Source organism: Ricinus communis, chromosome 5, assembly GCF_019578655.1.
Source record: "Ricinus communis isolate WT05 ecotype wild-type chromosome 5, ASM1957865v1, whole genome shotgun sequence".
NCBI lineage: Eukaryota > Viridiplantae > Streptophyta > Magnoliopsida > Malpighiales > Euphorbiaceae > Ricinus > Ricinus communis.
This window is the reverse complement of record NC_063260.1, coordinates 16,291,155-16,315,333: the sequence shown is the minus strand read 5'-3', so window position 1 is coordinate 16,315,333 and position 24,179 is coordinate 16,291,155. Positions and strand designations below refer to the sequence as shown.

At 39.0% G+C, this 24,179-nt stretch overlaps 1 non-coding gene across 1 annotated transcript; it reads right to left on the bottom strand.

Moving 5' to 3' along the window:
* Window positions 1-23,813: 23,813 nt before the first annotated feature.
* LOC125370237 lies at window positions 23,814-23,919 on the bottom strand. Its single transcript, XR_007216209.1, has one exon. It is a non-coding gene; the product is annotated as a small nucleolar RNA R71 (small nucleolar RNA).
* Window positions 23,920-24,179: the final 260 nt, after the last annotated feature.

Sequence of the window (24,179 nt, the reverse complement as noted above, 5' to 3'; positions counted from 1 at the left end):
GAGAGAAACCGAATTCGGTTAAGAATGCATCCACGGGTAACATAATTAGACTCACCAATCCTTTATCTTTTCTTTGATTGCCAACTAGTTTAGGTTCCCTTTAGGTTTGCTTTCTTGTCTTGGTTATTTTATTTATCAATTACTCTTGCATCTCCCTTAGAACTTAGCTTGTAGCTATTAGTTAGTTTAGAAATTATTCATCACTCATTTTAGGTTAATATAACAGAGAACAAAGGAGTAACTCTGTGCTTTCACTTTCCCAAGGAATACGACCTTGATACTCGCCATTAGTGCTAGACTGCATCGATAGGTACACTGCCTTAGATTGTAGCTAACACAATTAGCACATATCAAGTTTTTGGCGCCATTGCCGGGAAATGTTTGAAAACTAGAGTGAAATTTGCTATTTGTTAATTTAGCCATTTTTTTATTTTTATTTACATTTATTTTTATTTTGTTTGTACATATTTATTTAGTTAAGTTTATTATTCAGATAGTGGATGATAAGGATGTTCAATGCTAAACTCTTTGTATGCCACGTTGGAAAATGGGATTGGGAACTAAGAGAATGCTAAAAATTGGGATACCCGTGCATCTTTAGAAGCTCGAGTGGAATCGTTTTGCAGGGCAACCGATCAACTCTCCACTCCTATCCTTTCATCTCAAGTCTTTTATGAATTTTGTTATGGTTTACATTTGAGTAATGATTGTCCATTGTATAGTGATGTTGCTCATTGTTCTTATAACTGTGAACAGATGAATTATACAGAAAGTTGGCCAAATGACTTGTATGGAAGCACCTACAATCAAGAGTGGAGCACTCATTCACCCTTTGGATGGAGCTTAGATGGCCAAGAACCACCAGAATTTCAGCAGCTTAATCTTGCACCATCAACTCAAGGTGAAGAGTTAGTGTGAGAGGAGTTGATGATGAGGTTTATTGCAAGTCTTGATGATAGATTCCAACAAACAAAGAGGATACTTGAAGATCAACAAACCTCAATTAAGAACATAGAGCATCAAGTAGGCTTAATCTTCAAGTTACTAGCTGAAGAGCAATTGGGAACTCCATCAAATGCTATTGAGTCTGAGGAACACTTGAGCCCCGTCACTTTGCGTTCAGGTGAGAATTTTTCTAGGTTATCTATTATGTTTGACGATGATGCTTCTATGCAGGATGACTCTTTGAACATGGAGATAGAACCAGAAAAGGAAGAGGCAAACATGATCCCTCTAGAAGACTACCAACAGGAACGTACAGTTGATGATGCTGAGTTGCAGTTAGAGGAATTTTTGGTGGATTTTCCACAAGTCCCTTCGATGATGGAAGATGAGCATGAGTTATCCAATGAAGAAGTCTTGGAGGAGCTCGAGTTTCTTCTAGCAAGTGAACCAAGCCAAGGACTAGAGAAAGCCATCGACGTTCCTGAAGAAATTGCTAACCATCGATCCTTCCAATTGGTGAAACTTCAGCTTTCAAATTGGAAGAGCCCCAGAGCATCATGACTACGTGCAGTTATACAAGGAGCGAGTTTTACCCATCATACTGGCAGCTTGCTTGATAGTCGGAAAGAGGAAATTGACGATTATCCCTCTAAGCAGATACTTGAAGCCATTTGCTTGGAAGAAGGATGGATGGTCATCAATCCCCACCGTTTGCTTTTCACCATGAGTCCAGCTAAGAAGACTCATCACATAAAAAAGAAGCGCTTTTGGGAGGCACCCCAAATTCTATTTTTCAATTTTAATACTTTACCCTTTCATTGTGAACTTAGTTTGATTAGACTTTACAGTTTTTTTTTTGTAAGTTTTATTTATGTTGAGTGTATGATTTGAGGACTTATTGGTTGTGCAGGTGAGCAAGAGTGAGAAAGTGCTGAGAATCGCAAGTTTTGCATTTTCTGGAGATTAACACGGGCGTGTTCAAGACCGGGTTCATTAACACGAACCGTGTTCTAATTGAAGAAAATCAAATTAAGATGAACACGTTCACAATAGGCCACACGGGCATTTATGCCCCACCGTGTCCCCAACACGTCCCCGTGTTCCAGAAACACGGGCGTGTTTTTAGAAGTTGGTAAGTCAGCACGTTTAAATTCGCTTAACACGACCCGATATCCAGACCGTGGTAAGCGAACACGGCCCCTGTTGGTGAACACGGGCGTGTTCCGTACACTGCCTATATATACCACTTCATTTCGAAACGGCCAAAAATTTTGCTCTCCCTTTAGTTTTAGCAATTCTCTCCTCTCTTACTCTCTCACTTCTTATTTCTCATCTTGAAGGCTTTGGATATTGTGTTTGTCAAATAAGTATCCTCCAACTTCATTTTCCATATTTTTTTTTATTTTGATATTAATTCGAATTTATGTTTTCTTTGTGTTCGAATTTGTGTTTCAATTTTTTTTAGTTCTTTTCCTTATTTTATTATTTGGTGCATGCATTTACATTCATGTTTGTGCTTAATTTTCTTTTATTTTCTTTAATTTAGTTTATACACCTAACTTGCTCTTATTTTTTGTTTTTCTTTTCTACCATTATTCATGATTGTGATTAATTCTTTATTTTCCTCTTTATTATTATTGTTGGCAGCTAAACAATAAGCTCTATCATATATAGTCGACTCTGTTTTATTTGTTTTATATTAGCATGTTGGTTTGCCTTGTGATGGTTTATGGCGAAGTTAAACTCCATGTGGATGAATTGAAAATTTAATTGGTTAGCAATGTTGTGGATTGAATTTTCTTTGCAGGACATTGAGCGGTTTAATTTTATCAAGTTAATTCGTTCGGTTTGTCCATTTTATACCGTTATGCTGCTAGAATTTCGTTGATCCTTAGTATTAAAAATTTCTTTTTCAGGTACCATGTCCACCAAACGAGGATCAGGAGTTTACAAAAGGAGGCAGACCGGTGGTTCCTCTTCCTCTCGATCGTCAGGCATTGCGCTAACTACTTCAAGCCAAATTAGACCACCGCAGCGCCATCGATTCCTACTTTTCCAAGGCTAGCCCACCTTTGAGCAGAGATATCAATCAATGAGGCACAAAGATTTGGGAAAGAAGCGTAGGATAGACTGGCCAGCACTAGAGACCGTCGGACTTATAGCTACAGTCCGCCGATATCTTGAGACGCCCCCATTTCAGCATTTCTTTGAGATAGTTGAACCAACATATAGGGAGTTGACTTTGGAGTTTGCCAGCACTTTCTTTCTGCATAGCCAGTTGCGGGACTTCCAATAATCGGATGCGATCAGTTTCAGACTAGCAGAGCAGACTTTCAAGATGAATGTGCAGCAATTTGTGGTACACTTGGGCCTGTGGTCTGACGAGGATGCAGCTAGGGAGGTTTACAATCGTTGTATACATACACCTGGTGTGTCATATCCGCAGATGTGGGCCAAGATTTCTGATGACACTGAGGGGTACAGTGCCAGCCAGTCCAAAGCGTCTAACTTGCCTGAGGGACTGCAGTACTTGCATGCATTGCTGGCTAGGACCATCACTTACATGGGAGATAGCGGTGGTGTAGTTACCCAACTAGACCTGTTTATACTTTACAGCATGCATCAGCACCAGTAATTCGACATGGGATATTTGTTGGCCAGACAGATCAATGCCTTCTGTAATAACTCAAAGAAGGTATTTTTCTATTTTAGGACTTACATTACTCGACTGGCTAGGAACTTAGGAGTTTTGGAGGAGGTGATGTGCATAAAATACACACATCTAAATGAGATTTTTAAGATTGATTTTATGGACATTTGGATGTGAATTGCTCCCAACACTCACCATATGCGTCTGTTTGTATGCATTAGGTTCAAAATAAGTCAAAGAATGATAAAGGGAAGAATTGTAGCATAATTAGACGTCAAAGCCGCCGAAACAAGCTAAGTATTCGCATGAGAAAGCTGAACATGGCCATGTTAGTTTCAACACTGGCCGTATTCCTAACACAGGCAACAACATGGCCGTGTTGGGTGCATCAAACATCAAAGAAAAATAAGTTTTTAGGGAGCATGGCCACAGAGAGTAACACGGGCATAAACACCAGTCCGTGTTGGGAACACGGGCATCAACGCGACCGTGTTGGTGGCGACAAGGGGAATTAATTAAAAGAAAGAAGAGAGAAAAGAAAGAGGAGAGCGGGGGAGAACATCCCAAACCCTAATATTTCTCTCTCTAAGAGTTTTCTGAGCTAGAACTAAGGGAAAAAGAGACTTAGATCAAGGTTTCAATCGGATTCCCTTCAAAGATTGAAGATTGGGCGAGGTTCGTTGATTGGTTTTCAAATCGAGCAAGAGGAACAAGAATCGATTCAATTTGAGCAAGAGGAATTGGGGCTGTTTACTCTCATCCAAGGGTGTAATCGGGTTTTCTCTACCTTTACTTATTGTTGTAATTGAGTTCTTGTGTATTTTGATAATGAACATGATTAGCTAGATTGATTAAATCCATTGGGATTTCTTTACTATGTTGGTTTAGTATTATATTGTTGGATTGTTTGGGTTAGTTTTGTATTCTTCTTGCTTTCAGTATTAAAAAGATAATGCATTATTCATAAGACGTTGTGAATTGTGTGTTTAGATTGCTTTGTGTGATTGAGAAGTCCATTTGGTAATTGGAATTTTGAATAGCAAGAACTGGTTAATAATCGCTTAGAGATAAGGATAATTAACTAGCCGGATTAAGAATTAATAAAGCTTAATAGAGGCGGATTAAAGCTTAATGCTAATTTAAGAATCAATCGTTAGGAATAGATTCCAACTTTAGGTTATTAGGTTTAGGAATTCAGTTATCTCGAGAGAGAAACTGAATTCGGTTAAGAATTCGTCCACGGGTACCATAATTAGACTCACCAATCCTTTATCTTTTATTTGATTGTCAACTAGTTTAGGTTCCCTTTGGGTTTGCTTTCTTGTCTGGGTTATTTTAGTTATCAATTACTCCTGCATCTCCCTTAGAACTTAGCTTGTAGCTATTAGTTAGTTTAGAAATTATTCATCATTCATTTTAGGTTAATATAACAAAGAACAAATGAGTGCCTCTGGGCTTTCACTTTCCCAAGGAATATGACCTTGATATTCGCCATTAGTGCTAGATTGCATCGATAGGTACACTGCCTAAGATTGTAACTAACACAAGTAGCACAGATCAGGAGGCGATACCACATCTGACAGAGCTAGGGGTGATGGAGACGTTGGGACTTCCCCAATTGGTTAGTATAGGGATGGTGACTCGTAGGCAGGGTCCGCTAGGACCAGAGTATAGACTGAGGAATGCTCTCTTGGCAGCACTCAGAGAGGAGTGACCTGCCCCATGAGCCCTTGGTACATAAGATGTTCCACCCCCTTCTTCTGATATTCCTGAGTCTTCCTCCAAACCGTCTACTTTAGCTCCTTCTAGGTCTTCTTCAGCTGTTCTGGGAGTCTCCCCAATTGAGTTTATAGAGTTGTAGCTTAGAGTGTAGAGGTTGGCAGAGGAGCAGCAGCAGCATTTCATTCGACAAGAGGCTTTTGAGCAGGACCTTTACGGTCGATCGAGTTTGAGCCGGATGATGGCTCAGTTTGAGAGGCGAGGGCTATGCTTGAGCCACGATTGAGGGAGGTAGATTAGAGGCCTCTATGGCTAATGACATGTTTGATGATATTTTTGCTACAGACTTTGCCCTACCGTCTGTAGAGTCAAGTTACAAATGAGCCATTTGACATCCCTCTAGCGGATGATCCAGTTGCCCTCCCTCTCCAACTGTGCACCCTTCAACACAGCAGCCTGACGAGCCTCCTATTGACGCTGCTCCGGCTGATCCACCAGCTCCTACATGTGACACTACTTTTGACCCTCAGAGAGCAGCTACTCCTCAACCACAAACCAGCCAACGCCCTGATATACCTATCGATGCACCTCTTTTCACTCCGGAGCTATAGTCAGGGCAGTATTAGTTCTTTTTCCTTTTTCATTTCTTATATATTTTGTACACTGAGGACAGTGTGTCCTTCAAGTATGGGGTGGTGATATTTATATACACTTTTTCTGTGTTTTTATTGTTTTGTATATGAAATTCAAATCCTTTTCTAGTGTATATATTGCATTTCATTTATCCCATCTCAGTTATTAGTTTATTCTTTATGCAATCTTTTGTAAAATTTTGAAAATTTTTCACTTTGTTTCGATGCTTTTACTGTTGACTTGCTTTTGAAATCCTGTTTATGTCCATGTGATCGGGTAAAACCGATAGTGTTGAGTCTGGCGAAAGAATGTAAGATAATTATTTGAGTTTTGCACTAAGTTGCTTTAGTTTATTTAATTCAGTTTTGATGATTTTTGTTTGGAACCTACTCAAAAGCACACTTGTGAGAAATTGAGCCTAAATTGTAAGCATACACTTTATATGCTTGTATTTATTTCTTGTTGAGAGTGCCAATTACTGTCATTACTTTTAGAACTTGCTCGGTAATGCTTATGAGGCCCACAAAGAGAGTTTAACACTTTAGTATAATAGAGGCACTAATGTGCGTAAAATACACACATCTAAATGAGGTTTTTAAGGTTGATTTTATGGCCATTTGGATGTGAATTGGTCCCAACACTCACCCTATGCGTCTATTTGTGTGCATTAGGTCCAAAAGAAGTCGAAGAATGATAAAGGGAAGAATTGGAGCATAATTGGACATCAAAACTGCCGAAACAAGCTAAGTATGTGCATGAGGAAGCTAAACAAGGCCGTGTTGGTTTCAACACTGGTCGTGTTCCCAACACAGCCGTGTTAGGTTCATCAAATATCAAAGAAGAAGAAGTTTTTAGGGAGCACGACCACAGAGAGTAACACGGGCATAAACACCGGCCCGTGTTGGGAACACAGGCATCAACATGGTCGTGTTGGTTGGCGACAGGGGGAATTAATTAAAAGAAACAAGAGAGGAACGGAAGAAAGAAGAGCAGGGGAGAACGTCCCAAACCCTAATATTTCTCTCTCTAAGGGTTTTCTGAGCTGGAACCAAGGGAAAAGGAGACTTGGATCAAGGTTTCAATTGGATTCCCTTCAAAGATTGAAGATTGGGCGAGGTTTATTGATTGGTTTTCAAATCGAGCAAGAGGAACAAGAATCGATTCAATTCGAGCAAGAGGAATTGGGGGCTGTTTACTCTCATCCAAGGATGTAATCAGGTTTCTCTACTTTTACTCATTGTTGTAATTGAATTCTTGTGGATTTTGATAATGAACATGATTAGCTAGATTGATTAAATCCATTGGGATTTCTTTACTATGTTGGCTTGATATTATATTGTTGGATTGTTTGGGTTAGTTTTGTATTCTTCTTGCTTTCAGTATTAATAAGATAATGCATTATTCATGAGACATTGTGAATTGTTTATTTAGATTGCTTTGTGTGATTGAGAAGTCCATTTGGCAATTGAAATTTTGAATAGCAAGAACTGGTTAATAATCGCTTACAAATAAGGATAATTAACTAGCCTGATTAAGAATTAACAAAGCTTAGTAGAGGCGGATTAAAGCATAATGCTAATTTAAGAATCAATCGTTAGGAAGAGATTCCAACTTTAGGTTATTAGATTTAGGAATTCGGTTATCTCGAGAGAGAAACTGAATTCGATTAAGAATTCATCCACGGGTAGCATAATTAGACTGACCAATCCTTTATCTTTTGTTTGATTGCCAACTAGTTTAGGTTCCCTTTGGGTTTGCTCTCTTGTCTTGGTTATTTTATTTATCAATTACTCCTCCATCTCCCTTAGTACTTAGCTTGTAGCTATTAGTTAGTTTAGAAATTATTCATCACTAATTTTAGGTTAATATAACGAAGAACAAAGGATTAACTCTGGGCTTTCACTTTCCCGAGGAATATGACTTTGATACTCGTCATTACTGCTAGACTGCATCGATAGGTACACTGCCTTAGATTGTAGCTGCATAGATAGCAACCATCAAGTTTTTGGCGCCGTTGCCAGGGAATGTATGAAAACTAGAGTGAAATTTGCTATTTGTTAATTTAGCCATTTTTTATTTATTTATTTATATTAATTTTTGTTTTGTTTGTACATATTTATTTAGTTAAGTTTATGATTCATATAGTGGATGATAAGGAGGTTCAATGCTAAACTCTTTGTATGACACATTGGAAAATGGGATCAGGAACCAAGACAATGCTAATAATTGGGATACCCATGCATCTTTAGAAGCTAAAGTAGGCATAATCTTCAAGTTATTAGTTGAAGAGCAATTGGGAACTCCATCAAACGCTACTGAATCCGAGGAACACTTGAGCGCCGTCACTTTGCGTTCAGGTGAGAATTTTTCTAGGTTATCTATTATGTTTGACGATGATGGTTCTGTGCAAGACAACTCTTTGAACATGGAGATAAAACTAGAAAAAGAAGAGGCAAACATGATCCCTCTAAAAGACTACCGACATGAACATACAGTTGATGATGCTGAGTTGCAGTTAGAGGAATTTTTGGTGGATTTTCCACAAGTCCCTTCAATGATGGAAGATGAGCACGAGTTATCTAATGAAGAAGTTTTGGAGGAGCTCGAGTTTCTTCTAGCAAGAGAACCAAGCCAAGGACTAGATAAAACCATCGATGTTCCTAAAGAAATTGCCCAACCGTCGATCCTTCCAATTGGTGAAACTTCAGCTTTTAAATTGGAAGAGCCCCTAGAGCATCATGACTACGTGCAATTATACGAGGAGCGAGTTTTGCCCATCATCTTGGCGGCTTGTGAGTCGGGAAGAGGAAATTGACGATTATCCCTCTAAGCGGATACTTGAAGCCATTTGCTTGGAAGAAGGATGGATGGTCGTCGATCACGCCCATTTTCTTTTCACCATGAGTCCAGCTAAGAAGACTCATCACATAAAAAAGAAGCGCTTTTGGGAGACACCCTAATTTTTATCTTTAATCTCTAATATTTTAATCTTTTGTTTTGAAACGTTTTATTAGTTTTAGTTTTCATATTTTATTTTATTTTTGTTTCAGTTTTGATTTTAAGTCTTTATGTCTTTATTTGCATCCACTCCTCCACCACAGACCAGCCAACACCCTGATATACCTGCTAATGCACCTCTTTTCACTCCGGAGCTATAGTCAGTGCAGTATTAGTTATTTTTCCTTTTTCATTTCTTATATATTTTTTACACTGAGGACAATGTGTCCTTCAAGTGTGGGGTGGTGATATTTATATACACTTGTTTTCGTGTTTTTATTGTTTTGTATACGAAATTCAGATCATTTTCTAGTGTATATATCGCATTTCATTTATCCCATCTCAGTTATTTGTTTATTCTTTATGCAATTTTTTGTAAAATTTTGAAAATTTTTCACTTTGTTTCGATGCTCTTACTGTTGACTTGCTTTTGAAATCCTGTTTATGTCCATGTGATCGGGTAAAACTAATAGTGTTGAGTCTTGCGGAAGAATGTAAGATAATTAGTTGAGTTTTGCACTAAGTTGCTTTGGTTTATTTAATTATGTTTTGATGATTTTTGTTTGGAACCTACTCAAAAGCACACCTGTGAGAAATTGAGCCTAAATTGTAAGCATACACTTTATATGCTTGTATTTATTTCTTGTTGAGAGTGCCAATTACTGTCATTACTTTTAGGACTTGCTCAGTAATGCTTATGAGGGCCACAAGGAGAGTTTAACACTTTGGTATGATAAAGGCACTTAGGTTTTTCATTCTAGCCAAATAGCCTTCATTTGTTTATTGATTCTATAGATAACCCCCTCTTTCACCATTTTTTATCATATTTCATAGTTTTATTCTACTTTTGGTTATGATTGTGCACATGAATTGGCTTTATTGGGAATTTTTGTCTTGGGAATAGTATGGAATCTTATAGCAGCTTTCTTCAATCCAAAAGAAATTCACTCTATTATGTGAATGTTCTTCCCTTATGAAAAAAAAGAAAAAAAAGAAAAAGAAATAAATAGAAGAATAAGAGGGAAAGGTGATGAAAAGAAAGAAAGTAAGTGAGCTAAACATTTTGACTTGATTCCTATTTCCCACCTTGGACTACTATCCATTGTTTACCCCTTGTGATCATTGTGGCTTGTGTGCAGGTCATGTATTTCATTGCAGAACACCATAGGTTCAACTCTTACCAAATTTACCTATCCCTACCTAATCCTTATTACAATCCTTATAAAGACCTCTTGACATGGTTGTTGACTCTCCATAAGTGGTAGAAGTAAGATTTAAGAGCAAGCATATAGTAAGTAGGGCAGTATTTAATGTATTGAGCAGTTTAACACTATCCTTTAAACACTTTGAGTGACTAAGAGTGAATCTTGTGAGGAGTTGGTTCTGAATAATTTTGTTGAGATAGTATTTTGTGAATCAATAGCATGTTGGTTGTGATGATTGAATTGATTGCTTCGTTTCTCTTTGCTTGACTTATGCTTGTTAAGGATATGTGGAGGAGCTCTCTAGCTTGTTTATCAGTTTAAGTATTGTTCCTTAGTGGTTTATTTTCTTTATTTTACTTTTGATTGCTTGAGGACAAGCAATGAGCTAAGTTTGCAGTTATTTGATGTGCGTAGAATACACACATCTAAATGGAGATTTTAAGAACAAATTTATGTACATTTGGATGTGAATTGGTCCCAACACTCACCCTATGCGTTTGTTTGTGTGCTTTAGGTCCAAAAGAAGTCAAAGAGTGATAAAGGGAAGAATTGGAGTAGTTGGACGTCAAAGTTGTCGAAACAAGTCGAGTTTGTGCATCCCTAATCTAAACATGGCCGTGTTGGTTTTAATACTGGCCGTGGGCACTAAAATGGCCGTTTTGGGTGCATAGACATCAAAGAGGAAGAGGCATTAGGGAGCACGACCACAGAGAGTAACATGGCCAGGAACACCAAACCATGTTCCCAACACGGCCAGGAACACGGCCGTGTTCGCGGCGATAGGATGAATTAATTAAAAGAAAGAGCAAGAGGAAAGAAAAGAGAGTGGGGGAGAACGTCCCAAACCCTAATATTTCTCTCTCTAAGGGTTTTCTGAGCTGGAACTAAAGGAAAAGGAGACTTGGATCAAGGTTTCAATCGGATTCCCTTCAAAGATTAAAGATTGGGCGATGTTCGTTGATTGGTTTTCAAATCGAGCAAGAGGAACAAGAATTGATTCAATTCGAGCAAGAGGAATTGGGGTTGTTTACTCTCATCCAAGGCTGTAATCAGGTTTCTCTACCTTTACTCATTATTGTAATTGAATTCTTATGGATTTTGATAATGAACATGATTAGCTAGATTGATTAAATCCATTGGGATTTCTTTACTATGTTGGCTTAATATTTTATTGTTGGATTATTTGGGTTAGTTTTGTATTCTTCTTGCTTTTAGTATTAATAAGATAATGCATTATTCATGAGACGTTGTGAATTGTGTGTTTAGATTGCTTTGTGTGATTGAGAAGTCCATTTGGCAATTGGAATTTTGAATAGCAAGAACTGGTTAATAATCGCTTAGAGATAAAGATGTGTGTTTAGATTGCTTTATGTGATTGAGAAGTCCATTTGGCAATTAGAATTTTGAATAACAAGAGCTAGTTAATAATCGCTTAGAGATAAGGATAATTAACTAGCCGGATTAAGAATTAACAAAGCTTATAGAGTCGGATTAAAGCTTAATGCTAATTTAAGAATCAATCGTTAGGAAGAGATTCCAACTTTAGGTTATTAGATTTAGGAATTCGGTTATCTCGAGAGAGAAACTGATTAAGAAACAATCACGGGTAGCATAATTAGACTCACCAATCCTTTATCTTTTGTTTGATTGCCAACTAGTTTAGGTTCTCTTTGGGTTTGCTTTATTGTCTTGGTTATTTTATTTATCAATTACTCTTGCGTCTCTCTTAGAACTTGATGTGCGTAAAATACACACATCTAAATGGAGTTTTTAAGATTGATTTTATGGACATTTGGATGTGAATTGGTCTCAACACTCACCTTATACATATGTTTGTGTGCATTAGGTCCAAAAGAGGTCAAAGGATGAAAAGGAAAGAATTGGAGCATAATTGGACGTCAAAGGCTGCCAAAACGAGCTAAGGCACGAGCATGAGGAAGTTTGAACATGGCCGTGTTGATTTCAACAGTAGTGTTCTCAACAGTCATAAACATGGGTCGTGTTACTAACACGGGGACAAACACGGTAGTGTTGGACATCAAAGAAGAAGTAGATTTCAGGGAGCACGACCACGGGAGAGTAACGGCCGGGAACACTATCCGTGTTGAGAACACGGCCGAGAACACGGCCAGTGTTTGAGCGACAGGGTATTAATTAAAAGAATGAAAAGAAGAGAAAAAAGAAGAGGCTAGGGTTAGAACATCCCAAAACCCTAATTTTCTCTCCTAAAGGTTTTCCGAAGTGAGACCGAGGAAAAGGAGACTTGGATCAAGGTTTCAATCAGATTTCCTTGAAGGATCAAAGATTGGGCAAGGTTCGTTGATTGATTTTCAAATCGAGCAAGAGGAACAAGAATCGATTCAATTAGATAAAAGAATTTAAATTTTACTCTCGTCCAAGGGTGTAATCGGGTTTTCTCTACCTTTGCTTATTGTTGTAATTGAATTCTTGTATATTTTGAGAATGAACATGATTAGCTAGATTGATTAAATCCATTGGGATTTCTTTACTATATTGGCTTGATATTATATTGTTGGATTATTTGAGTTGGTTTTGTATTCTTCTTGTTTTCAGTATTAATAAGATTATGCATTATTCATGAGACGTTGTGAATTGTGATGCTTAGATTGCTTTATGAGATTGAGAAATCCGTTTGGCAATTGGAATTTTGAATAGCAAGAACTGGTTAATAATCGCTTAGAGATAAGGATAATTAACTAGCCGGATTAAGAATTAACAAAGCTTAATAGAGGCGGATTAAAGCTTATTGCTAATTTAAGAATCAATCGTTAGGAAGAGATTCCAACTTTAGGTTATTAGGTTTAGGAATTGGTTATCTCGAGAAAGCAGAGATTGCGATTAAAATAAATCCACGGGTAGCATAATTAGACTCACCGATCCTTTATCTTTTGTTTGATTGCCAACTAGTTTAGATTTCCTTTGGGTTTGTCTTCTTGTCTTGATTATTTCACTTATCAATTACTCCTGCATCTCCCTTAGAACTTAGCTCGTAGTTAATAGTTAGTTTAGAATTTATTCATCATCCATTTTAGGTTAATATAACAAAGAACAAAGGAGTAACTCTGGGCTTTCACTTTCCCGAGGAATACGACCTTGATACTCGCCATTAGTGCTAGACTGCATCGATAGGTACACTGCCTTAGATTGTAGCTAACATGAGTAGCAACCCATCAAGTTTTTGGCGCCGTTGACGGGGAATTGTTTGAAAACTAGAGTGAAATTTGCTATTTGTTAATTTAGCCTTTTTTTTCTTTCTTATTATTTTATGATTTTTATTTTTATTTGTTTATTTATTTTATTTTATTTGTACATATTTATTTAGCTTAAGTTTATGATTCGGATAGTGAATGATAAGGAGGTTCAATGCTAAACTCAAACTCTTTGTGTGACGATTGGAAAATGCTTCGGGATGCTCTTGGGAGTGCTTTTAGTGACAACTGGAATTTTATTGTGGTTTACATTTGAGTAATGATTGTCCATTGTGCGTTGATTTTACTCCTTATTCTTATGACTGTGGTGAATACGGGCAATTGGCCAAGTGACTCGTATGGAAGCACCTATAATCAAGAGTGGAGTACTCATTCACCCTATGGATGGAGCTTAGATGGCCCGGAACCACCGGAATCTCGTGAACCACATCGGTAGCCTAATGTTGCACCTTCAACTCGAGATCGAGGTTAGTATCGAGGAGGCGATGATGAGGTTCATAACAAGTCTTGAGGAAAGATTCCAACAAACGGAGAGGATACTTGAAGATCAACAAGCCTCGATTAACAACATAGAACATCAAGTAGGCTTAATCTTCAAGTTACTAGCTGAAGAGCAATTGGGAACTCCATCAAACGCTACTGAATCCGAGGAGCATTTGAGCGCCATCACTTTGCGTTCAGGTGAGAATTTTTCTGGTTTATCTACTATGTTTGATGATGATGCTTCCGTGCGGGATGATTTCTTGAACATGGAGATGGAACCCGAGGAAAGGAAGAAAGCAACATAATTACTCTGAAAGACTATCAACAGGAATGTACAGTTGATGATGATGAGTTGTAGTTAGAAGAATTGTTGGTAGATTTTCCACAAGTCCCTTTGATGATGGATGATAAGCACGAGTTATCCAATGATGAAGTCTTAGAGGAGCTCGAGTTTCTTCTAGCAAGTGAACCAAGCCAGGGACTGAAGAAAACCATCGACACTCCTGAAGAGATTGCCCAACCGTCGATCCTTCCAACTGTTGAAACTCTAGCTTTCAAATTGGAAGAGCCCCTAGAGCATCTTGACTACGTGCAAATATATGAGGAGCGAGTTTTGCCCATCATACTAGCAGCTTGCTTGACTGTCAGGAAGAGGAAGTTGACGATTATCCCTCTAAGCGGATATTTGAAGCCATTTGCTTGGAAGAAGGATGGATGGTCGCCAATCCCCACCGTTTGCTTTTCACCATGAGTCCAGCTAAGAAGACTCATCACATAAAAAAAGAAGCGCTTTTGGGAGGCACCCCAAATTCTATTTTTCAATTTGAATACTTTACCCTTGCATTGTGAACTTAGTTGATTAGGTTTTATAGTTGGTTTTTGTTAAGTTTTATTTATGTTGAGTGTATGAGTTGAGGATTTATTGGTTTTGCAGGTGAGAAAGAGTGAGAAAGTGCTGAGAATCGCCACTTTTGCATTATCTGGAGATAAACACGGGCGTGTTCAAGACCATGTTCATTAACACGGCCTGTGTTCTAATTGAAGAAAATCAAACTAAAATTTGAACACGTTCACGGGAAGCTAACACGGAGATTTATGCCTGCGTGTCCCGCAACACGTTCCGTGTCGAAGAACCGTGTCAAGTAACTGGGCGTGTTCCGAGAAGTGGTAAGTCGACACGTTTTTATTCGATTAACACGGCCCGATATCCATCACGTGTTCATTAACCACGGCTCGTGTTGGCGAACACGGTATTTCCACCGCCTATATATACCACTTCATTCAAAATCTTAAAAATTTTTGCTCTCCTTGCTTGGCAATTATCTCCTCTCTCACTTCTTATTTCTTATCTCAAAGGCTTTGGATATTGCGTTTGTCAAGTAAGTACCCTCCAACTTTGTTTTCCATTATTTTATTTTAATATTAGTTCGAATTTTATGTTTCAATTATTTTATTTTATTTTATTTTTTTTCCTTATTTTATTATTTGGTGCATGCATTTACATTCATAATTGTGCTTGAATTTCTTTTATTTTCTTTAATGTAGTTTATATACTTAACTTGCTCATATTTTCCATTTTTCTTTTCTACCATTATTTACGATTGTGATTAATTCCTTATTTTTCTCTTTATTATTATTGTCGGCCGCTAAACAATACGCTCTATCATAGATAGTCGAGTCTGTTTGTGTCTGTTTTATATTAGCATGTTGGTTTGCCTTGTGATGGATAATGGCGAAGTAAACTCCATATGGATGAATTGCAAATTTAATTGGTTAGCATTGCTTGGCAGTGTTGTGGATTAAATTTTCTTTGCAGGACATTGAACAGTTTAATTTTATCGAGTTAAATCGTTTGGTTTGTTCATTTTATGCCGTTATGCTGCCAGAATTTTGTTGATCCTTAGTACTAAAAGTTTTCTTTTCAGGTACCATGTCCACCAGACGAGGATCAGGAGTTTACAAGAGGAGGCGGACCGATGGTTCCTCTTCCTCTCGATCGTCAGTGTGCCAAACTAGTTCGGGCCAAATTAGACCACCGCGTATCGATTCCTACTTTTCCAAGGGCAGCCCACCTTTGGCGGAGATATCAATCGATGAGGCCTGAAAGATTTGGCAAGGCGTAGGATGGTAGCTGACAGGCCGTTGGACTTGCAGTGCGGTCATGCGATATCTTGAGACACCCCATTTCAACATTTCTTTGACATTGTTGAACCAACATATAGGGAGTTGGTATGGGTTGCGGCACTTTCTTCTGCAAAGCCGGTTCGCGAGACTTCCAACAACCGGATCGTCGGTTTGATTAGCAAGGCAAACTTTCACGATGAGTGTCGATGGTTGGGGTACACTTAGGCTTGTGGGTGAGGAGGATCTGTTGGAGAGGTTTATAGTCGCTGTATACACACGCTGGTGTGTCATATCTGTAGATGTGGTGAGATTACGATGATGACAGGGGTTCTGATGCCGGCCGGTCCAAAGCGTCTAACTTGCACGAGGGGTATGGTACTTGCATGCATTCTTGGCTAGGACCATCTTGGCAGGGGGAGATAGTGGTGGTGTAGTTACCCGGCCCGGACTTGTTTATACTACGTACAGCACCGGTCTGTCGACATGGGGTACTTATTGGCCGAGACCGGTCGGTGCCTTTGCAATAACTCAAAGAAGGTATTTTTCTGTTTTGGGACTTACATTACTCGGTGGCTAGGAGCTTAGAAGTTTTGGAGGAAGCGATACCACATTTGGCGGGGGTGATGGAGACGTTGGGACTTCCCAGGATGGTTAGTATGGGGATGGTGACTCGTGGCGGTCGCTAGGACGAGTATAGGCGAGAATGCTCTTGGCGGCACTTTCGGAGGAAGGCGACACCTTGCGAGCCCGTGGTACAGGGATGTCCCGCATGTACGATATTCAGTCTTCCTCAGGGCCGTCTCTTGACTCATACAGGTCTTCTTGATTTGTTTAGGAGTCTCCCCAATTGAGTTTAGAGAGCTGCGGCTTAGAGTGCGAGAGGTTGGCGGAGGAGGCGATGTGACATTTCATTCGACAAGAGGCTTTTCAGGGACCTTTGACGGTTTTGAGTTTGAGCGGATGATGGCTCGGTTTGAGAGGCAGAGGGTTATGCTTCAAGCTCCGATTGAGCAGGGAGGTAGGTTAGAGCCTCATGGCGTGACGATGATATTTTGCTCTGGACTTTGCACTACACATCCTGGGCGGGTTCAGGCGAGCCATTTTGACATCCTCAGCGGATGATCCGGTTGGCCCTCCTCTCCAACTGAGCACCGCCAACCGGCGACTGGCGAGCCTCTGTGTGTACTCCTGGCGATCCACCGGCTCACGCATGTGACACTGCCACGATCCTCGAGAGCGGCCACTCCTCCACCACAGACCAGCCAGCGCCCTGATATACCTGCTGATGCACCTCTTTTCACTCCGGAGCCATAATCAGGGCAGTATTAGTTTCTTTTTCCTTTTTCATTTCATATATTTTGTACACTGAGGATAGTGTGTCCTTCAAGTGTGGGGCGGTGATATCAATATATACTTACTTTCATGTTCTATTATTTTGTATATGAAATTTAGATCCTTTTCTAGTGTATATATCGCATTTCATTTATTCCATCTCAGTTATTTGTTTATTCTCTGTGCAATTTTTTTTTGTAAAATTTTGAAAATTTTTCACTTTGTTTCGATGCTCTTACTGTTGACTTGCTTTTGAAATCCTGTTTATGTCCATGTGATCGGGTAAAACCGATAGTGTTGAGTCTTGCGGAAGAATGTAAGATAATTAGTTTGAGTTTTGCACTGAGTTGCTTTGGTCTATTTAATTCTGTTTTGATGATTTTTATTTGGAACCTACTCAAAAAGCACACTTGTGAGAAATTGAGCCTAAATTGTAAGCATACACGTTATATGCTTTTATTTATTTCTTGTTGAGAGTGCCAATTACTGTTTTAACTTTTAAAACTTGCTCAGTAATGCTTATGAGGGCCACAAGGAGAGTTTAACACTTTGGTATGATAGAGGCACTTAGGTTTTTCATTCTAGCCAAATAGCCTTCATTCGTTTATTGATTCTGTAGATAACCCTTTCTTTCACCATTTCTTTTATCATATTCTATTACCACTTAGTTTTATTCTGCTTTGGGTTATGATTTTGCAAATGAGTTGTTTTTATTGGGAACTTTTGTCTTGGGAATAGCTTTGGAATCTTGTAGCAGCTTACTTCAATCCAAAAAGAAATTCACTCTATTATGTGAATGTTCTTCCCTTATGAAAAAAAAGAAAAAAAAAAGAATAAAAGGGAAAGGTGATGAAAAGAAAGAAAGTAAGTGAGCTAGACATTTTGACTTGATTCCTATTTCCCACCTTGGACTACTATCCATTGTTTACCCCTTGTGATCATTGTGACTTGTGTGCATGTCATGTATTTCATTGCAGAACACCATAGGTTCAACTCTGACCAAATTTACCTACCCCTACCTAATCTCCATTACAACCCTTATAAAGACCTCTTGACATGGTTGTTGACTATCCATAAGTGGTAGGAGTAGGATTTAAGAGCAAGCATATAGTAAGTAAGGTAGTAGTTGATGCATTGAGCAATTAAACACTACCCTTTAAACACTTTGAGTGCTTTAGAGTGAATCTAGTGTGGAGTTGGTTCTGAATAATTTTGTTGAGACAGTATTGTGTGAATTATTGGCATCTTGGTTGTGATACTTGAATTGATTGCTTCTTTTCTTTTTGTTTGACTTAGGCTTGTTAAGGATATGTGCAGGGGCTCTCTAGCTTGTCTGTCAGTTTAAGTATTGTTCCTTAGTGGTTTATTTTCCTTATTTTACTTTTGATTGCTTGAGGACAAGCAATGAGCTAAGTGTGGGGTTATTTGATGTGCGTAAAATACACACATCTAAATTGGGTTTTTAAGATTGATTTTATGGACATTTGGATGTGAATTGGTCTCAACACTCACCTTATACATATGTTTGTGTGCATTAGGTCCAAAAGAGGTCAAAGGATGAAAAAGGAAAGAATTGGAGCATAATTGGACGTCAAAGTGCGAAGCGAGCTAAATCGAGCATGAGGAAGCTGAACATGGTCGTGTTGATTTCAACACTGGCCGTGTTCTCAACACGGTCACAAACATGGGCCGTGTTACTAACACAGGGACAAACACGGCCGTGTTGGACATCAAAGAAGAAGTAGATTTCAGGAAGCACGACCACAGAGAGTAACACGGCCAGGAACACTATCCCGTGTTGAGAACACATCCCAAAACCCTAATTTTTCTCTCCCTAAGGGTTTTCTGAGCTAAGACCAAGGGAAAAGGAGACTTGGATCAAGGTTTCAATCAGATTTCCTTGAAGGATCGAAGATTGGGCAAGGTTCGTTGATTGATTTTCAAATCGAGCAAGAGGAACAAGAATCGATTCAATTGGAGCAAAGGATTTGATTTACTCTCGTCAAGGGAATTATGTCGGGTTTTCTCTACCTTTGCTTATTGTTGTAATTGAATTCTTGTATATTTTGAGAATGAACATGATTAGCTAGATTGATTAAATCCATTGGGATTTCTTTACTATGTTGGCTTGATATTATATTGTTGGATTATTTGAGTTGGTTTTGTATTCTTCTTATTTCGGTATTAATAAGATTATGCATTATTCATGAGGCGTTGTGATTGATGCTTAGATTGCTTTATGAGATTGAGAAATCCGTTTGGCAATTGGAATTTTGAATAGCAAGAACCGGTTAATAATCGCTTAGAGATAAGGATAATTAACTAGCCGGATTAAGAATTAACAAAGCTTAATAGAGGCGGATTAAAGCTTAATGCTAATTTAAGAATCAATCGTTAGGAAGAGATTCCAACTTTAGGTTATTAGGTTTAGGAATTCGGTTATCTCGAGAGAAAGCAGAATTGATTAAGAATTCATCCACGGGTAGCATAATTAGACTCACCGATCCTTTATCTTTTGTTTATTTCCTTGACTAGTTTAGATTCCCTTTGGGTTTGTCTTCTTGTCTTGATTATTTCACTTATCAATTACTCTGTATCTCCATAGAACTTAGCTCGTAGTTAATAATTAGTTTAGAATTTATTCATCATCCATTTTAGGTTAATATAATAAAGAACAAAGGAGTAACTACGGGCTTTCCTTTCAGGGAATCGACCTTGATACTCGCCATTAGTGCTAGGCGCATCGATGGGTACTGCCTTAGATTGTAGCTAACACGGTATGACCCATCGAACTTAACGTAGCTATTAGTTAGTTTAGAAATTGTTCATCCCTCATTTTAGGTTAATATAATAAAAACAAAGGAGTAACTCGGGCTTTCACTTTCCAGGAATACGACCTTGATACTCGCCATCGGTGCTAGGCGCATCGATGGGTACCTTTGCCTTAGATTGTAGCTAACACAAATAGCAAACATCAATTCGTGTTTGTTTTCGCATGTATTGATTTATAATTGCTCAAATAGTGATGATGGTCCTATAAATTCTCCTGAAATGCAAAAGAACACAAAACACGGGTGATCTTGGAATAAAAGCACAATAGTTGCTAAGAAAATACGCAATAATATGCAAGCAAATATGTGTAAAACTATGCATATCAGTAAACAGCTCCAATTCCTCTTGCCCAATCTTGAATCCATTCTTGTTCCTCTTGCTCGAATTGACACCAATCAACGAACCTCGCCCAATCTTCAATCTTTAAAGGGAATCCAATTGAAACCTTGGTCCAAGTCTCCTTTTTCCTTAGTTCCAGCTCAGAAAACTCTTAGAGAGAGAGAGAGATGAGTTTGGGACATCCTAACCCTACTTTTTGCATTTCCCTCTTTTCTTTCTTTTAATTAATTCGTCCAGTTGCCGCGAACATGGCCATGTTGATGCCTGTGTTAGGAACAAGGCCCGATGTTGATGTATGTGTTGGGAACACGGCCTGGTGTTGATGCCCGTGTTAGGAACACGGCCTAGTGTTGCTCTCTGTGGTCGTGCTCCTTAACGCATCTTTTTTTCTGTTGTCAAATGCACCCAACACGGCCGTTTTGGTGCCTGTGTTGGGAACACGGCCGTGTTCAGCTTCCTTATGCACAAACTCGACTTGTTTCGGCAACTTTGACGTCTAATTCTGCTCTAATTCTTCCCTTGATCACTCTTTGGCTTCTTTTGGACCTAATACACACAAACATACCGCATAGGTTGAGTGTTGGGACCAATTCACATCCAAATGTACATAAAATCAGCCTTAAAAACCCCATTTAGATGTGTGTATTTTACGCACATCACTAATTGAGCACTCTCTATCCTTTTATTGGTTCTTACTTTTCCCTAAGGCTCCTTTCCATTTTCACCTTAATGAATCGCCCTAACTTTTGCTTAGATCGCCCTTTACGAGTTTTCAATGCAACAAGCTTCTTTTTATTATTTCTCCTTTTATTTTTTTCATTTTCATATGTAGTATTGCTTGAGCTTGTCTATATTGACTGGTTGAGTGAACTTATTGCCCTCTATGTTTGACAATATTGCAGCTCCTTTGGAAAAATCTTCTTGACAAGATATAAACCTTCCCCATTAGGCTAGAATTTACCTAGACGATCGAGGTCCACAGTTTTTCCTTCCTTAAGGACCAAGTCACTGACCTTCAAAAGTTAAGGCTTGACATATTTATCGAAAAATCTAGTGATCCTCTGTTGGTAATGACTGGATGTGATAAATTGCCCACATTCTGATCTCATCTATCAAGTTGAGCTGATCATATGGGTCTCTTGCCCATTCAACCTTGGGTATCTCTACTTCCATATCACCTCCAACGACTTAATCTTGACTGTTATTGGCAGTACAACCTACATTTTGATAAGCATCATACTACACATGTTTTCATGCCCGATTGTTCACATTTTTATGCATGATTATCCCGTTTTATGCTAGAATCACTGTCTTTTGTTTCCCTTTTCGTTTGAGGTCATTTTGAAGGACACCATCGGTGTCGAGGGAAATCACGTGTGATTACGGAGCAAAATCCATCAAATTAGGCGAGAACAAGCACCAGGGTTGAGCACGGCTAGACTCGGCCGTCTTGAATTATCGAGGCTATCCCCAATTGTGCCATTTCGGCCGACTTGGTAGCCACCACGGCCTCCGGCCGCGGCTGTGGTGGATCGGCCACCGGCTTGGGCACGGCTGTGGTGGCTCAACCTGTGAGACTCCTGATTCGGCCGGCTGGACTCCGGCCGTGCTGAATCAACTATATAGGCGATTTTGAATTCTAATTGAAGGACGATTTTTGGACTCAATTCCAAGACACACACTTAATCAAATATTTCCTATACCTCAATTGTAGACACGGAGATGAATTTTCATCAATTGAAGGGGGATTCCACTTATTCCAACATCGAATTGAAGATCAAGACAAACTTTGGGAGCATTCAAGAGGCAACTAGGGTTTGAGATTTTGAATTTGCAAATTTAGGGTTTCTCATTCAGCTTGAAAGAGAAGGGTGTACATACCTTTAATTTGTTTTTCCTTATTTTGTTCTTTAATTGCTTTGACTATGAACATGAGCGGCTAGATCTTTTGAATCCATTAGGGTTCACCTTTGTTGATGGATTATGCTTAATTGTTAGTTTTTATAATTGTCATTCTTGCAATCTTCTTGCTATTCGGTAATAAAAGTTTGATCACGAGTTAATTTGAGACGTTAGATTAATTGTTTATTAGGTTATTTCTTGACATTGAGAAATGCTTGTTACAAACTGGATTTTGAATAGTAAGGGTAGTAGTTAACACTTAGAAATGAGGTTGATTTACTCATGGGATTAAGAACTAACAACTCTTAATAGTCTTAAATCATACTTAATGCTAATTTGCGATGTCGATAGGAAGAGATTCCATTAGGTTAGTGCAGGGTTTAGGAATCCGATAGCTCGAGAGAGGCAAGGATTCAATTCGGGATTTAAACGCGGGTAAGCAAGATCGGCAATCCATAAAATTCATCTTTAGAATTCCATCACTTAGGCTCCCTTTTGGATTTATTTCTCTCTTTACAATTGTCTTTTAATTGTCCATTGTTGTCCTTCATTTACTTAATTGCACTCATAACCATTAGCTGGTATGTTAGAACTTTCACACCCTATTTCAGACTAGATAACATAGCGGTAGTAACTCTAGGTTCACCCGATCTCCAGGGATCGACCTTGATACTCACTAGTGCTAGGCTGCATCGGTAGGTTCAGTGCCTTAGGTGTAGGTTGCATAAAGAGCCCATCAAGTTTTGGCCTTGTTGCAGTAACGGTGAACTAGAGTGAATTGTTTTTGTGTTAATTTAGTCATTATTTGTTTTATTCATTTATTCTTTAATTTTATTATTATTTATTATTATATTATTTTTGTTGATCGGTGGTTGTGTGGACTTTCGGTTCGGGTGGTTTATGACCGGGGAGCTCGAACTCGAGATCTTATAGAGTCTCTATCGATCGAGCGATCCTCGAACTCTTAAGGAAGAGGTTGCAATTAGAAGAGGGAGGAGATTGAGGTTGAGGTACCTGTGGATAGACTAGACACGATGGAAAACCATGACCCCACTCAGATGAGGATCGAGGAGAATGATGTACGAGTTTGCTCGACCATCTTTGGATGGGACGAAAACTAGTATAGTCGGACTGTATGGCCAACAATTTTGAGATAAAGGCCAATGTTATCCGGATGATCCAACAAAGCGTGCAGTTTGGAGGATTGCCCGTGAGGATCCCGATGCACATATCTCCAACTTTTGGAGATTTGTGACACATTCAAAATAAATGGAACAGCAAGTGATGCCATTCGGTGAGATTGTTTCCATTTTCCTTGAGGACAGAGCAAAAGATGGTTGCAATCTCTTCCCAGCAAACGATCACTACTTACGGGCGTTGGCGAAAAATTTTATATAAGTATTTTCCTCCATTAAAACTGCTAAACTTAGAAATGACATATCTTCTTTTGTGCGGTTTGATGATGAAAGCATGTATGATGCATGGGAGAGATTTAAAGATCTTTTGAGATCTTTGCCCATCACGGATTACCGGTGTGGATGCAGTTCGGACCTTCTACAGTGGGTTGAACCTCGCAACGAGGCGAGATGGTGGATCTTTGCGGCGGTGGGGCGCTAAGCGATAAGGCCTTTGAGCAAGCTCGAGAACTTGATAGGGAAATGGCCATGAGCGGTATCGGTGGCAATCCTCAGGCCGAGCCGGGAAGACAAGGGTGGTCGACAGTGGACTCTGCGGACCTTGGCGGCTCAGTGGAGCTTAGCCAAGAAGATCGACCAACTCCGGATCTTG